At 40.2% G+C, this 10,596-nt stretch overlaps 1 non-coding gene across 1 annotated transcript; it reads left to right on the forward strand.

The window, feature by feature from the left end:
• The first annotated feature begins 10,253 nt into the window (after positions 1 to 10,253).
• LOC141688216 (small nucleolar RNA R71) lies at positions 10,254 to 10,360 on the forward strand. Its single transcript, XR_012561674.1, has one exon. It is a non-coding gene; the product is annotated as a small nucleolar RNA R71 (small nucleolar RNA).
• Positions 10,361 to 10,596: the final 236 nt, after the last annotated feature.

Raw genomic sequence — 10,596 nt, forward strand, 5'->3', positions numbered from 1 at the left:
TATATATTATCTTGCGAGCTGTAATGCTCACTCTTGCTTCATTTCTTCATCACACAACAACAGTTAGGAAAGATGGCCAGACTCAAGCAGACCCAGCGCAAGCGCGTGGGAAGCGTCCCGCATCTTCCCGTTGATATCGTAGCTGCTATAGCTGCAGAGGTAGATCTATTTGTAGATCAGGCATTCTACTTTTGGGAATCAATTATGTATAATTATAACTTGTGGCCAATAATGGAAATTAACTGTAAACTTATCAAGTAATCATTTTGGGTTGTAATAACTTTTAAATTATGGATTCAAGGACTTGTACTTATTTTAATTTCATCTCTGAGACTATAACGTATTGTGGTGTATGTTAGTGTGGGGTCACAGCATGAGGTTATTTATTATTAATTAAGTTAAGTGATATTGTGGAAAGAAAGACCGTGACGACCCGGATCCCCGACCCCGGATCTGGGGGTGTTACACATAAGATCCAGCAACATCCATCACAGTAACAAAACAGGCAATAACTGCTGCCAATAGCTAAGATAAAATAATTCTATTACCAGATGAGATCTTATGAACCAAGTATTGTTTATCCAACATATCTTTAAATTGATAAAAGGCAAGCGTGGAATCTTTAAATTATTTATCCAGATCAGAGATTGCACAAGCACAAAGGTTGTAGTTCGCTATGATAATGTATATGGAATCTAAGACATGGTTATGATTTGTGTGGTGGATTATATACATGAAATTATGATTTCTTTCTTGTAGTAGTTTGGCACCAGTAGAACTTCATATCTACAAAGGATTACCTGAAGATGTTGCCTTTTCTGCCCCATCAACCCTAGTTCTCACTGTCTGTGCCGTAGCTTCTAGTGAAATTGCTAATGCAGCAGCCTTTTTTGAATTTTCAGTGACCAACTTCTCCGCTGCTTCTTTTGCTGCTCTTTGAGATTCCAAAGCTTCTTCTTTCCTCTTCTTTTCAGCTTCAAGTTTAGCCTGCACCTATAGAATATTATACAACTAATAAGCATCTACAATTCCAAAATATATGCGGTCCTATTACTAGAAGCTGCAGTAACTTACATGAGTCATGGTGTTATATTTATATTGAATTTTTGAAAGATACCTCTGCTGTTACTTTAATCTTCTCTTGCCTATGCTTTTCATCTTGACATCTTTTCGCCTCTTCAAGAGCCGCATCATCTCTTATTCTTCTTTCTTCAATTTGAGATCTGTGTCCATGTCTCCTGTGTTCATGGTGTTAGAGATTATTTTTTACAGGTGTTTTAAGTGGATTATGTCCAAAGATTTTAAATCAGTTGAGGCACTGTGATCGATGGTTGTAAATGAGCTGAGCTAAAAAAAGGAAAAAGAAAAGATTGTAGGACCATGCTGGTAGCAGTAATGATAGTGTATCCAATAGTTATTCCAAAAAGAAGGTTGTACTGAGCTAAACCACTCAACTGAATTTGAAGCCCACCTGCAGTACGCGTACATTCACAAATAATAATCTTGTTAGTTGTTAGGCACAAAGCATGCACTAAATAAATCATGCAAGTATACGCGTTCGCAAGTAATATAGGATGATTTCTAGTTCTTTCCCACAGAGACTCTGATTAATTATATTTAATTAACACTTACTCACCAATGTATGATTATTCTTCAATGCCAAGACAATAACAATTAAGATTGGTTAACTAATATTAACTACGAGAATTAAACACTTGAATTAACAATATTAAACACACATGAGATCCTAATTTCATTACTACTTCATTCAATATTTATTGTTATTAACCTTAGCATGTAATGGTGATGATATTAATCGAACAACACGAAACTGATAAACGCCAACTTTCGTTGTACGAATACCATTCTACCAAGCATCCACAATTAAGATAGAAGTTGAATAGGCATCAATTATGTTGAGACCCTATATGTCTACAGAATTTGACAACATAACGATTTAAGCGCAAGTTATTCATGATGATTACGCAGGGCAAGTAAAACGGTTAAAGATACCCACTAATCATGCATACAATACATGAACCTATGCTAGCATGGCAAGTCCTAAATCTCAAGATTCACTGTCGCTTCACAAGAGATTAACAGGCTATCTTACATGTTCATGACGCATATAAGACGAATAAGCATAACCTATACTAGATATCATATAATCACCACATACTAAGGTATTAAACAATTAACTAATGAAATCCATAGTAAATCCGCTAGAATCCCATGATCACGATTAGCCCATAATAGAACTCATCGTAACCATGGGTTTATATGAACACATGATAATAACACAATAATATAAGGCTAATAAAAATACTTAATAAATAATGAAGTACGTCACAAGAGTATTAAGGTTCAAAGTATAAAGAAAACTAGCATCCACAGTTACAACGAATTAAAAGAATCACAAGATAAACGTATGCTTCCACTTCTTCGTTGTTGCGTGCTAATATGGTCTTCTCAATCTTCTTGCCCTTGCTCTTGATTTCTTGATGAAGAAAACGTCTTCCCATAAGGTTTATGTAATAGCCCAAGAGAACCAGCACCAACAGAAGCCCAATCGTACTCGAATTAATAAAATCCAGATTCTAAAAATCCACCCACAGGCGGTCGCCTGCATCTTCCACGCGGCTGCTTGCTAGCACGCGGTCGCCTGCTCCTAGTGCGCGGCCGACTGTAACCTTTCTGGAAAATTCCTAATTTTGCTTCTGTTTTTGCTGATTTCTTCGCTCATTACCCCTATAATGATTCTAAGCAATTCCTTAAGCTTTATTTGATGAAAACCACCTATCTAAGCAAGTTATACCCTAAAATGCAAAAACACTGGAAAACACGTCGAATACATAAAGTACTTAAGTCCAAGACACCAATTCAAGCCGTTATGAGACGCTCTAAGTTGTATAAAATGCCACTTATCACACCCCCAAACTTGTATCGATGTTTGTCCTCAAGCATCACAGACTCAAACTCAGAATAAAATATGCATGAATGCAACTATAAGAATGCAGCGATCCCCTCGCGATGACTAAACCAACCAACACATGACATATCAACAAATGTAATTAGGAGACTAAAGATGAATCAAATCACGCAAGCTAACATACAAATAGAAACATGGTGTGTGTGAATGCTTAACAGATATGCTTTGAAACTAGATCAATCATCATAACTTAATTATCCTCAAGGCAATCACACGCTTATACGAAGAATATATTCTAGACACAAAATGACTTATAACACTTCGAGATTATTGGAGTTTATTACGGAATCATGCTTTATTCAACACATAAAACAAATGCTTATTTGATCGTTCAATGAGTGAGGTCCACAAAAGACTTATGCAATGGTACCCATTTAGCGAGTGTTAGGTTAGCGGATCCCAGACTATAAAATCCTTATGTCACTAGGCACAAAGTCCCCTACAAACTAATTAACTCGAATACCAAAGAGCCCACTCGTGATCAATTATATATTAACCATATTTTCCTTCTTTCTTTTTTTTTCTTTTTTCCCTTTTTTTTCTTTTTTTTTCAATTTCTGAGAAAGTGCGTTTCGCTCCATCTTGCTCAACCCTAGACTACTAGTATACAATACGAGCCGGCTACTAGCTACTTGACGTCTAGCCACAACTATCAATGAATTCTATTTTTTTTTTCAATTTTTATCTTTTCATGTCTTTTATCATTAAGAGCCTAGCATACATTCTAAGTATAAGCAATAGATTAACCTCAAAAACCATCAAATCATGACAACAATCTAGTCTTTAAGCATACTCTAAGACTTAGTGAAATTACAAGTGTTTCTAGCATGCATATTAACCTAACAAGATTCAACATCACTCTAACGCTATCACTACACTCACATCAATATCACATATTAATCGGTAAAGTAACACAAAGGGATCATGGTATATGCATGAACTATATGGCATGATAAATAAAGCTATAAATAAAAATAACTATATGGAAAAAATATGGAAAAAAATGCAACTATATGAACTAAACTAATCATGAAAATGCAACTACATGAGACACACACAAACATGTTCCTTAACTACCACCCCCAAACTTAAAATCTTTACTGTCCCTAGTGAAGGTAATAGAAAGGAACACATGGTATACCTACTCAGACGAATCATCATCATCATCACCATCAGAGGGTGGAGTGTCATGAATAAGCAGAATCCTCACCATAAATGGGCCACTGGATGTTAGCTCCAAGGCCTCTAAATGCAATCCCAAGTGCTTGGGTGAGCTCCTGCGTAAACCGACTATGCGACTCATACATCGTATCCATCCTCCTGGAAAGCCTCCTGTACTAGACATCGGCCAATCCCGAACCATCTCCTTCTTGAGCTCTCGAAGAACCTGCCTTTCCCTGAGCCTGACTGGGCCTAGCCATGGTAGCATCAGCTGCTGGAACTCCTCTTGAAAGGCAATACCCCAAACTATATGACTCGGGCTCTCCACCCGTCCACTCCTGCATCGCATTCAAAGTCAATGAATCAATAGGAGCGGCCGGCATCTGCAACTGAACATAAGAAGGCCACTGGACTCCAACTGCCTTGCAAAGCTTCGTGACAATAGAGACATACGAGATAGAGTACTGCGATTTCCCCCTCAAAAACTTTAAAATCCCTTGGTAGATGAATTCACCAAGGTCCACATAATATTCATCATTCAGAATCCCCCATAACAATCTCGCCCTCTCCACTTTAACCTCATATGCATGTGAAGAAGGAAGAATATTAGCACATATAAATGCATTCCAAGCACGAGCATACCTGTTCATCGCGACAGCAGGGAAACTACGATAATCGTTGTACCCCCTTTTGAACTTCCACACTGTATCCGGCTGACAGAGAGTAGCAATAATCAAGTCCAAATCAAAGTCCTCAGGGGCCTTTGCATTCCAGTTCTCCTCCTGTGGTTTCCTTTGTCACTGTCCAATTACACGGCGAATTGCCTCGTGCTGATAATCAACAGTAAGCCTACGAATAACTAAAAACCCATTCTTGTCAGCCTTGGCATTCGCATAGAACTCGCGAACAACACTCATCGGTACCGCCTCAGGTGACTCGCAGAATGTAATCTATCCCTTCTCAGCAATCATCGGTAGCAACTCACCATCCCTCCCTGATGGCAATAACCCCCTCTCCTTCATAATCGGCTTAGTCAGAAGTTGGCGTACTCTTCTTCAGCAGCCATATCCAAAAATCGGGGCCTCGCTGTAGTATTCCTTGAAGAATCAGTAGCAGTCGGATTGGTGCTGCTGCTACCCACAGTTCGTGATCTCTTTGGGGCCATGAAAACTGAGAATAAGAGTTAAAGAGTTTGTGTTTGGTGTGCAGGAGAGATTTTGTAGAGTTGAAAGTGTGTGGGATGTGTATGTAGAGGTTGTATGTATTTATAGGGCAAAATTAGGGTTAGAATTTAATTAGGAGTGGGGATTGGGGCTAAGTATGGGGGGAATTCGTGGGTTAATGGGTGATATGGCTTCTGTGAATTTTTTTTGTTTTGTTTTTTTATAGGCTGAAAAACGATTTTTCAAAAATCAGGGTCGCACGCGGCCGCCTGGCACCAGCAGGCGGGCGCCTGCTAGCACGCGCCCGCGGTCGCCCGCTCCTAGCACGCGGGCGCCTGCTAGGCTTCTGGAATTTTTTTTTCTGCCAACTTTTTTTGGGTTTTTGGATAAAGTACTAAATTCTAAGGTGTCCTATGGTCTCATATCTTGGGTTGCCTCCCAAGAAGTGCTTCTTTTACGTCATTAGCTTGATGTAGAGTAATGCGATCAAGTGGATAATAAAACGGCATTAACCACTTCACGGTTTGCCGTATCCCCATAATAGTGCTTCAATCTCCGACCATTTACTTTCAATGCTTGGCCCAGATCGTTCTCAAAAATCTCCACCGCTCCATGTGGAAACACTATTTTGACGATAAATGGTCCAGACCACCTTGATTTCAACTTTCCAGGAAAAAGTCGGAGACGAGAGTTAAATAGAAGAACTTGTTGCCCCGGCACGAATGACTTAGGCGATAGCTTCCTGTCATGCCACCTTTTTACCTTTTCCTTGTACATTTTGTTGTTTTCGTACGCTTGAAGTCGAAATTCATCAAGTTCATTTAACTGAAGCATTCGCTTCTTCCCAACTGCATCTGGATCAAGGTTTAACTTCTTCAATGCCCAATAAGCCTTATGCTCAAGCTCCGCAGGTAATGACATCCCTTACCATAGACAAGTTGAAACGGGGACAACCCAAGTGGAGTCTTGTATGCTTTTCTATAAGCCCAAACAGCTTCATCGAGCTTCAAAGACCAATCTTTCCTTGACGGACAAACGACTTTCTCTAGAATGCGCTTGATCTCTCTATTAGACACTTCAGCTTGACCATTAGTTTGTGGATGATAGGCAGTAGCAATGCGATGATTCACATTGTAGCGTTGCATCATAGAGGTGAACTTACGATTGCAGAAATGCGACCCTTCATCACTTATGATAACTCGTGGCGTTCCAAACCTTGTGAAAATCTTCTTATGAAGAAAACTTAACACTACCTTTGCATCATTAGTCGGTAGAGCTTTGACTTCTACCCATTTAGAGACATAATCGACTGTCAGCAAGATGTACTGATTATTGCAGGACGAGATAAATGGTCCCATGAAATCGATTCCCCAAACATCGAAGACCTCAACTTCAAGTAGCACATTTAAAGGCATCTCATCCTTTCTGGAAAGATTCCCAACTCTTTGGCAATGATCACACTTTGAAACGAACTGATGTACATCCTTAAACAACGTAGGCCAGAAAAAACTTGCTTTAAGAATACGAGCTGCTGTCTTTTCACAACCATAATGTCCACCATAAACTGTGGAATGACAGTCTCGTAATATCCCCTCCGTCTCACAGAATGGGATACATCTCTTGATGATCTGGTCAGCTCCTTATCTAAACAAATATGGTTCATCCCACATATACCACTTCACCTCATGCAGAAACTTCTTCTTTTGAGCCGCATTCATATTATGAGGCATTATATTGCTAACAAGATAGTTCACAATGTCTGCGAACCATGGCTCTTCCTTTTAAATTGCGAACAACTGCTCATCCGGAAAAGATTCGTTGATCAATGTCTTATCATGTGAAGTAAAATTGGGATTCTCCAATCTAGAGAGATGGTCAGCCACTTGATTTTCAGTACCTTTTCGATCCTTGATCTCTAACTCGAATTCCCGGTAGTAAGAGAACCCAACGAATAAGTCAAGGCTTCGAATCCTTCTTTGAGACCAGATAGTGGATGGCAGCGTGATCAGTGAACACTGTAACCTTTGTCCCAAGTAGATAAGATCAAAATTTTTCGAAACCAAAAACTATAGCCAAGAGCTCCTTCTCAGTAGTAGTGTAGTTCAGTTGGGCTCCATTTAGTGTCTTACTAACATAGTAGACCACATGAAAGATATTAGTCTTTCGCTGCCCAAGAACTGCTCCCACTGCATAATCACTTACATCACACATCATCTCAAAAGGTTCTCTCCAATCAGGCGCCGTAATAACTGATGTGGTGATTAAATTCTTCTTGAGAGTCTCGAATGCTTCCAAGCATTCATCATCAAATTTGAAAGGCACATCTTTCTCGAGCAAATTGCACAATGGCTTAGATGTCTTAGAGAAGACCTTGATAAAACGCCGATTAAAACCTGCATGACCGAGAAAGCTACGGATTCCTTTCACAGAAATAGGTGGCGGAAGATTTTCAATGATGCCCACCTTGGCTTTATCCACCTCAAGACCTTTACTAGAGACCTTATGCTTAAGAATGATGCCTTATTGCACCATGAAGTGACATTTTTCCCAATTGAGCACCAGATTGGTCTCAAAACACCTTTTGAGCACTAAACGGAGATTATTCAAGCATTCATCATGCGAATGTCCAAAGACGGAGAAGTCGTCCATGAACATTTCGACATTATTTCCAATCATATCAGAGACTATGGCCATCATGCATCTCTGAAAAGTGGCAGGTGCACCACATAAGCCAAAAGAAACTCTACGAAAAGCAAATGTGCCAAATGGACAAGTGAAAGTAGTCTTCTCTTGATCTTCTGGGGTAGTGCAAATCTGATTGTAGCCCGAATAGCCATCCAGAAGACAATAATACTCATGACCAGCCAACCCGACAAGCATCTGATCAATGCATGGAAGAGAGGAGTGATCCTTCCTCGTGGCTTTATTCAACTTCCTGTAGTCCATGCATACCCTCCATCCTGTGACTGTCCAAGTAGGGATGAGCTCGTTCTTCTCATTTGCTACCACAGTAATACCTCCTTTCTTAGGTACATATTGCACGGGGCTCACCCAAGAACTGTCAGAAATAGGATATATGATTCCTGGATCCAGCCATTTTAGAATTTCTTTCTTCACCACTTCCTTCATTATAGGATTAAGCCTTTGTTGTTGCTCAACAGTCGGCTTGCTACCTTCCTCTAGCACAATTTTATGCATGCAGTACGAAGGGCTGATCCCTTTTATATTTGCTATAGTCCACCCGATAGCCGATTTGAATTCTCTCAGAATCCTCAAGAGCTTGTCCTCATCACTACCTGAAAGGTCAGATGCAATAATAACAGGCAAAGTAGATGCTTCACCTAAAAAAGCATACCTCAAGTGTTCAGGCAATGGTTTAAGCTCTAAAGTAGGTGCTTTCTCAATAAATGGTTTGAGCTTTCACTCAGCATTCTTGAGATCAGTATTACCAAGAGATTCAAATGGCATGTCTAACTTCCGTTTCCAAGGAGAGGCATTCAAATATTGTAACTTCTCATTGCCTTCATCATCTTCACTGTCAAAATCCCTCAATAAGTCTATTTCTAAGGCGTCAGACCTTAGCACATGATCAAGTTCTGAAATAACTGCAGAATCGACCAAATCCACCTTGAAGCACTCCTCATCTTCCGTAGGGAATTTTATCGCATTGAATATATTGAATGTCACATCTTGATCTTGCACCCTCATAGTGAGTTCACCTTTTTGCACATCTATCAAGGTACGGCCTGTGGCCAAGAAAGGTCTTCCCAAGATTATGGGAATCTTCTTATCTTCCTCGAAATCCAGAATGACGAAATCTGCAGGAAAGATAAGCTTGTCTACCTTTACTAGCACGTCCTCAACAATGCCTCATGGGTATGCAATCGAACGATCAGCCAATTGTAGAGACATGTAGGTGGGCTTCGGATCAGGCAAATTCAGCTTTTTAAAGATAGACAACAACATCAGATTGATGCTTGCTCCCAAATCACAAAGGCACTTGTCAAATGACAACTTGCTAATGGTGCAAGGAATGGTGAATCTACCTGGATCCTTAAGCTTTGGAGGTAACTTTTGTTGCAGAACGACACTGCACTCTTCCGTCAGAGCAATGATATCAAGATCATCCAGTTTCACGTTCCTCGAAAGAATACCTTTCATTAATTTCGCATAACTAGGCATTTGCTCAAGAGCCTCCGTGAAAGGTATGTTAATGTGAAGTTTCTTGAATACCTCCAGAAACTTACCAAATTACTTGTCCAGCTTTTGTTTTTGTAATCGCTTAGGAAAAGGTGGTGGAGGATAGAGCTGTCTCTCCCCTGTATTACCCTCAGGTAGAGTGTGTTCAACAGTAGTCTTTCTTGGTTCCCCTCTTTCTTCTTTTGCATTCCTTCTTCATCTACAACTTCAACTTCTACATCTTTTGCTTTTTTAACATCGACAACTTTTCCAGACCTTAAGGTGACAGCTTTGACTTGCTCTTTAGCTTCCTTCCTGCCTGGCACTTTAGTATCGCTGGGAAGTATGCCAGGTTGATGATTGAGCAAGGCATTGGCTATTTGTCTAATTTAATTTTCCAAGGTATTGATAGAAACTGCTTGACTTTTGCACAACAACTTTAACTCCTCGAAATCAGCACTAGAAGGTGGAGCAGCACCTCCTTGTTGAGAATATGTTTGCCTTTGAGCACCTTCATAGACAGCGCCTGGAGCTACGCTGCAATAGCTGTAGCTGTATAGACTTCCAGAATACCTGCTACTTTCCCAGGCATCATCCTTTGAGTTGGGTTTTGATACTCATTTGCAGCCATAGTTTCAATGAGATTATAGGCCTTAGTATAGCTTTTAGCCCACAAGGCGCCTCCAGAAGCTGCATCGAGCATGGGTCGAGATTGGACCCCCAAACCATTGTAGAAACCAGTGATCACCATCCAGTCAGGCATACCATGATGTGGACACTTTCTCAACATCTCCTTGTATCACTCCCAAGCTTCGCACATAGATTGTCCTCGTTGCTGTGCAAACTGAGTAAGAGCACTCCTCATAGCTGCAGTTTTGGCCATTGGATAGAACTTTACCAGAAACTTTTGCGCAAGATCTTCCCAAGTAGTGATGGACCCAACTGGTAAAGAATGTAACCAGTCCTTAGCTTTGTCCCTCAGAGAGAATGGGAAAAGCCTCAGCTTGATAGCCTCATCAGTGACACCATTATATTTGAATGTACTACAGATCTCGATAAAATTCCTGATATGCATGTTGGGATCTTCAGTCGCAGCCCCTTCGA

The sequence above is a fragment of the Apium graveolens genome, chromosome 9, assembly GCF_009905375.1.
Source record: "Apium graveolens cultivar Ventura chromosome 9, ASM990537v1, whole genome shotgun sequence".
Classification (NCBI taxonomy): Eukaryota; Viridiplantae; Streptophyta; class Magnoliopsida; order Apiales; family Apiaceae; genus Apium; species Apium graveolens.